Source organism: Chiloscyllium punctatum, unplaced genomic scaffold, assembly GCF_047496795.1.
Source record: "Chiloscyllium punctatum isolate Juve2018m unplaced genomic scaffold, sChiPun1.3 scaffold_701, whole genome shotgun sequence".
Lineage (NCBI taxonomy): Eukaryota > Metazoa > Chordata > Chondrichthyes > Orectolobiformes > Hemiscylliidae > Chiloscyllium > Chiloscyllium punctatum.
In genome coordinates, this window is record NW_027310435.1 from 1 (window position 1) to 6,693 (window position 6,693).

Below are 6,693 nucleotides of genomic sequence, written 5' to 3' on the forward strand. Positions count from 1 at the left end.
CACACACACTCACACTCACACACACATACACACACACACTCACACTCACACACACTCACACTCACACACACTCACACTCACACACTCCACACACACACACACACACACACACACTCTCTCCACACACACACACTCACACTCACACACACTCACACCCACACACTCTCACACACACACTCACACTCACACACTCACACTCACACACTCACACTCACACACACAGCACTGGAATGATGGGTCCCATATACCTTAGGGTCATGTCCCTGTTTGAAGATGGTCTCCCCCTGCTCTCTCCTCTCTCTGTCTCTCTCTCTCTATATATACCCCTCTCTCCTCTCTCTCTGTCTCTCCCTCTCTCTCTCCCCCCCTCTCTCTGTCTCTCCCTCTCTCTCTCCCCCCCTCTCTCTGTCTCTCTCTCTCTCTCTCTCTCTCTCTCTCCGCGCCCCCCCTCTCAGTTCCTCACTTGTTCTGTCTCCTTGTCTCTTCCACTCCCTCCATGGCTCCCTGTTTTTCGCAAAATGTTAACGTACGAACATTGAGCCATGAAATTGAGTCTGTAGGTGTGGAGACTGACTGGAAGCACATTCTTTCCCTCTCACTCCCCCTGGATCCTGGATGTTAAAGCAAGAGTCTCAGAAAATTAGCGTGTAGATGCAGCAAGTGATGAAGGAGTCTTTATGGGGAGAGGGATTAGAGTTTAAGGGAGGGGGGGGTTTGTTCCAGTTACGCAGGGTGCTGGTGAGACTGTACCTGGGTTACTGGGTACAGCGCTGGGCCCCATACTTCAAAAAGGAAGCCACAGCAATGCAGGCGGGTTCCAGAGAGATTAGCGAGACTGGTTTCTGGGACAAAGGAGCTGACTTTGTCTCCTTAGCTATTGGACGAATGAGGAGGGGTCTTACAGAAACAGGCAAGATTCCGAGGGGAATTGGGGAAGGCGCACGGCTGAGATACTGTTCCCATGGGTTGGGGGCATAGGGAATGGAGGGGAGTCTGGAACGAAGGGAGGTAGTTACAGAATAAAGGGACACGCGTTTAACACCGGATACAGAGGGTGTTCTATTCCTGAGGAGTCCAGGATTCTGCTGTCCGGAGACGACCGGAGGATATACAAATGAAACTATTTGCGCACGAGGTGGATGGATGTTCACAATCCCGAGGGCTGCGCGGAGGTGTGTTGGGGGGGGGAGGGGGGGTGGTTTCAGCGAGGGGCTGATCGGCCGTGACCTGATGGAACGGTGGGCTAGTCTGGGAGGGCAGAATGGCCTGTCACTGACCCGATGTTGCTGGGAGTGGGGTGAGCGCAGTCACATGGAGCCAGAGACAGAGCTGCAGCTAATTGCTCAGGGCCCGCACCCTCTGAAGCTCTGTCCCTCCCTCAGGTCCAGGAGTACGAGACTGTTCGACCGGGAGAGGCACTGGGTGTAACGTTTACCCTCCAATCAGACGCTCCGTCTACGACGTACTATCTCATCGTCAGGAATGACCGAAACTGGACCCAACACGTCAATCCCTCCAGGTACACACCCAGCACGGGGTTAGACACAGAGTAAAGCTCCCTCTACACTGACCCCCATCACAGGGACAGGGACAGCACGGGGTTAGACACAGAGTAAAGCTCCCTCTACACTGTCCCCCATCAAACACCCCCAGGGACAGGGACAGCACGGGGTTAGATACAGAGTAAAGCTCCCTCTACACTGTCCCCCCATCAAACACTCCCAGGGACAGGGACAGAACGGGGTTAGATACAGAGTAAAGCTCCCTCTACACTGTCCCCCATCAAACACTCCCAGGGACAGCGACAGCACGGGGTTAAATACAGAGTAAAGCTCCCTCTACACTGTCCCCCCCATCAAACACTCCCAGGGACAGGGACAGCACGGGGTTAGATACAGAGTAAAGCTCCCTCTACACTGTCCCCCCATCAAACACTCCCAGGGAAAGGGACAGCACGGGGTTAGATACAGAGTAAAGCTCCCTCTACACTGTCCCCCCATCAAACACTCCCAGGGACTGGGACAGCACGGGGTTAGATACAGAGTAAAGCTCCCTCTACACTGTCCCCCATCACAGGGACAGGGACAGCACGGGGTTAGATACAGAGTAAAGCTCCCTCTGCACTGTCCCCCCATCCCAGGGACAGCACGGGGTTAGATACAGAGTAAAGCTCCCTCTACACTGTCCCCCCATCAAACACTCCAGGGACAGGGACAGCACGGGCTTAGACACAGAGTAAAGCTCCCTCTACACTGTCCCCCCCATCAAACACCCCCAGGGACAGGGAGACAGCACGGGGTTAGATACAGGGTAAAGCTCTCTCTACACTGTCCCCAAAACAAACACCCCCAGGGACAGGGACAGTACGGGGTTAGATACAGAGTAAAGCTCCCTCTACACTGTCCCCCCATCAAACACTCCCAGGGACAGGGACGGCACGGGGTTAGATACAGAGTAAAGCTCCCTGTACACTGTCTCCCCATCAAACACTCCCAGGGACAGGGACAGCACGGGGTTAGGTACAGAGTAAAGCTCCCTCTACACTGTCCCCCCATCAAACACTCCCAGGGACAGGGACAGCATGGGGTTAGATACAGAGTAAAGCTCCCTCTACACTGTTCCCCCATCAAACACTCCCAGGACAGGGTCAGCACGGGGTGAGATACAGAGTAAAGCTCCCTCTACACTGTTCCCCCATCAAACACTCCCAGGGGACAGGGACAACACAGGGTTAGATACAGAGTAAAGCTCCCTCTACACTGTCCCCCCCATCAAACACTCCCAGGGACAGGGACAGCACAGGGTTAGATACAGAGTAAAGCTCCCTCTACACTGTCCCCCCATCAAACACTCCCAGGGACAGGGACAGCACGGGGTTAGATACAGAGTAAAGCTCCCTCTACACTGTCCCCCCATCAAACACTCCCAGGGACAGGGACAGCACGGGGTTAGATACAGAGTAAAGCTCCCTCTACACTGTCCCCCCATCAAACACTCCCAGGGACAGGGACAGCACGGGGTTAGATACAGAGTAAAGCTCCCTCTACACTGTCCCCCATCAAACACTCCCAGGGACAGGGACAGCCCCGGGGTTAGATACAGAGTAAAGCCTCCTCTACACTGTCCCCCCATCAAACACTCCCAGGGACAGGGACAGCACGGGGTTAGATACAGAGTAAAGCTCCCTCTACACTGTCCCCCATCAAACACTCCCAGGGACAGCCCGGGGTTAGATACAGAGTAAAGCTCCCTCTACACTGTCCCCCCATCAAACACTCCCAGGGACAGGGACAGCACGGGGTTAGATACAGAGTAAAGCTCCCTCTTCACTGTCCCCCATCAAACACTCCCAGGGACGGGGACAGCACGGGGTTAGATACAGAGTAAAGCTCTCTCTACACTGTCCCCCATCAAACACTCCCAGGGACAGGGACAGCACGGGGTTAGATACAGAGTAAAGCTCCCTCTACACTGTCCCCCCATCAAACACTCCCAGGGACAGGGACAGCACGGGGTTAGATACAGAGTAAAGCTCCCTCTACACTGTACCCCCATCAAACACTCCCAGGGACAGGGACAGCACGGGGTTAGATACAGAGTAAAGTTCCCTCTACACTGTCCCCCATCAAACACTCCCAGGGACAGGGACAGCACGGGGTTAGATACAGAGTAAAGCTCCCTCTACACTGTCCCCCATCAAACACTCCCAGGGACAGGGACAGCACGGGGTTAGATACAGAGTAAAGCTCCCTCTACACTGTCCCCCATCAAACACTCCCAGGGACAGGGACAGCACAGGGTTAGATACAGAGTAAAGCTCCCTCTACACTGTCCCCCCATCAAACACTCCCAGGGACAGGGACAGCACGGGGTTAGATACAGAGTAAAGCTCCCTTTACACTGTCCCCCCATCAAACACTCCCAGGGACAGCGACAGCCCGGGGTTAGATACAGAGTAAAGCTCCCTCTACACTGTCCCCCCATCAAACACTCCCAGGGACAGGGACAGCACGGGGTCAGATACAGAGTGGAGGGGAATGAGTAAATCAGGGTGAGGGGGAGAGAAGGGGATTGGGGGTAGATGGAGGGGATGGTGGCAGGGGTGTGAGGTGGGGCAGGAAGAGGCTGGATGGGCTGAATGGTCTGATTGCTCGCGGTTGACCCCTCGTATTGTCGGTGTGTGACAGGGTGACCATCGGGGGGAGTGAGACAGTGGATGGTGTGGCTGAATTCACTGTCCCCAAGGGAATACCCTCAGGAACAACTCTCACTGTCTCCATTGAAGCATCATCTCCAGACACTGGGGACTTCAACCGTGAAGTAATCCGTCTGACAGTGATGGACGAGGTAACGTGGGGCAGTGCATCGCTCGCTCCGGACCAGGGGGTCAGGGGAACTTGGGAGAGGGGCACGGTCACCCTCACACCCTGGCAAGAGGGTCAGTGCTGAGGGAGTGGGCACTGTCGGAGTGTCAGCGCTGTGGGAGTGGGCACTGTCGGAGGGTCAGTGCTGAGGGAGTGGGCACTGTCGGAGGGTCAGTGCTGAGGGAGTGGGCACTGTCGGAGGGTCAGTGCTGAGGGAGTGGGCACTGTCGGAGGGTCAGTGCTGAGGGAAGTGGGCACTGTCGGAGGGTCAGTGCTGAGGGAGTGGGCACTGTCGGACTGTCAGCGCTGTGGGAGTGGGCACTGTTGGAGGGTCAGTGCTGAGGGAGTGGGGCACTGTCGGAGGGTCAGTGCTGACGGAGTGGGCACTTTCGGAGGGTCAGTGCTGAGGGAGTGGGCACTGTCGGAGGGTCAGTGCTGAGGGAGTGGGCACTGTCGGAGGGTCAGTGCTGAGGGAGCACCGCACTGTCGGAGGGTCAGTGCTGAGGGAGAGCCGCACTGTCGGAAGGTCAGTGCTGAGGGAGTGGGCACTGTCGGAGGGTCAGTGCTGAGGGAGAAGGTCAGTGCTGAGGGAGTGGGCACTGTCGGAGGGTCAGTGCTGAGGGAGTGAGCACTGTCGGAGGGTCAGTGCTGAGGGAGTGGGCACTGTCGGAGGGTCAGTGCTTAGAGAGTGGGCACTGTCGGAGGGTCAGTGCTGAGGGAGTGGGGACTGTCGGAGGGTCAGTGCTGAGGGAGTGGGCACTGTCGGAGGGTCAGTGCTGAGGGAGTGGGCACTGTCGGAGGGTCAGTGCTGAGGGAGCACCGCACTGTCGGAGGGTCAGTGCTGAGGGAGAGCCGCACTGTCGGAAGGTCAGTGCTGAGGGAGTGGGCACTGACGGAGGGTCAGTGCTGAGGGAGTGAGCACTGTCGGAGGGTCAGTGCTGAGGGAGTGGGCACTGTCGGAGGGTCAGTGCTTAGAGAGTGGGCACTGTCGGAGGGTCAGTGCTGAGGGAGTGGGCACTGTCGGAGGGTCAGTACTGAGGGAATGGGCACTGTCGGAGGGTCAGTGCTGAGGGAGAGGGCACTGTCGGAGGGTCAGTGCTGAGGGAGTGGGCACTGTCAGAGGGTCAGTGCTGGGGGAGTGGGCACTGTCGGAGGGTCAGTGCTGAGGGAGCACCGCACTGTCGGAGGGTCAGTGCTGAGGGAGAGCCGCACTGTCGGAAGGTCAGTGCTGAGGGAGTGGGCACTGTCGGAGGGTCAGTGCTGAGGGAGTGAGCACTGTCGGAGGGTCAGTGCTGAGGGAGTGGGCACTGTCGGAGGGTCAGTGCTTAGAGAGTGGGCACTGTCGGAGGGTCAGTGCTGAGGGAGTGGGCACTGTCGGAGGGTCAGTACTGAGGGAATGGGCACTGTCGGAGGTCAGTGCTGAGGGAGAGGGCACTGTCGGAGGGTCAGTGCTGAGGGAGTGGGCACTGTCAGAGGGTCAGTGCTGGGGGAGTGGGCACTGTCGGAGGGTCAGTGCTGAGGGAGTGCTCTGTTCCCTCCTGAATCCTGTCCCTCCCTCTCCCTCAGGTTGTCGACCTCCTGTCTCCGAACTGCAGTGTCACCCACCTGGTCAATCCCTGCCCACCTTCCCCTGGCACTAACTGCAGTTCCAAGACCTGGCAGCTGGAGGCTCTCCTGTCCGACTCGGGGACGGGTATTGCCAGGGTTTACAGTCGCCCGGGTAACGGCACCTTGGAGACCCGGCCGGTCGGGGCCGGACAGCACTGCGGCCAATTACAGCGCCTCCTGCTGTTTCCCAGAGGGTGGAGCTCATCGCTGTCGATGGAGTTGGGAACATCGGCAAGTGTTCAGTCTGGGTGGGGCTGCCCACGACCCCCCACACGTCTCCCACCTCCGGGACAGCTCCCACCTCCGGGACGTCTCCCCCCTCCCAGACGACTCCCCCCTCCCAGACGACACCCCCCTCCCAGACGACTCCCCCCTCCCAGACGCCTCCCCCCTCCCAGACAGCTCCCCCCTCCCAGACATCTCCACCCTCCGGGACGTCTCCCCCCTCCCAGACGACACCCCCCTCCCAGACGACTCCCCCCTCCCAGACGACTCCCCCCTCCCAGACGCCTCCCCCCTCCCAGACGCCTCCCCCCTCCCAGACATCTCCCCCCTCCCAGACGCCTCCCCCCTCCCAGACGTCTCCCCCCTCCCAGACATCTCCACCCTCCGGGACGTCTCCCCCCTCCCAGACGCCTCCCCCCTCCCAGACATCTCCCCCTCCCAGACGCCTCCCCCCTCCCAGACGTCTCCCCCCTCCCAGACATCTCCACCCTCCGGG

The 6,693-nt window shown here is 58.7% G+C and overlaps 1 long non-coding RNA gene across 1 annotated transcript; it reads left to right on the forward strand.

The window, feature by feature from the left end:
• The first annotated feature begins 1,385 nt into the window (after nucleotides 1-1,385).
• Nucleotides 1,386-6,400, forward strand: LOC140473740 (uncharacterized). The gene is made up of 3 exons (XR_011958575.1): nucleotides 1,386-1,519; nucleotides 4,188-4,347; nucleotides 5,931-6,400. It is a non-coding gene; the product is annotated as an uncharacterized lncRNA (long non-coding RNA).
• The last annotated feature ends 293 nt before the right edge of the window (nucleotides 6,401-6,693 follow it).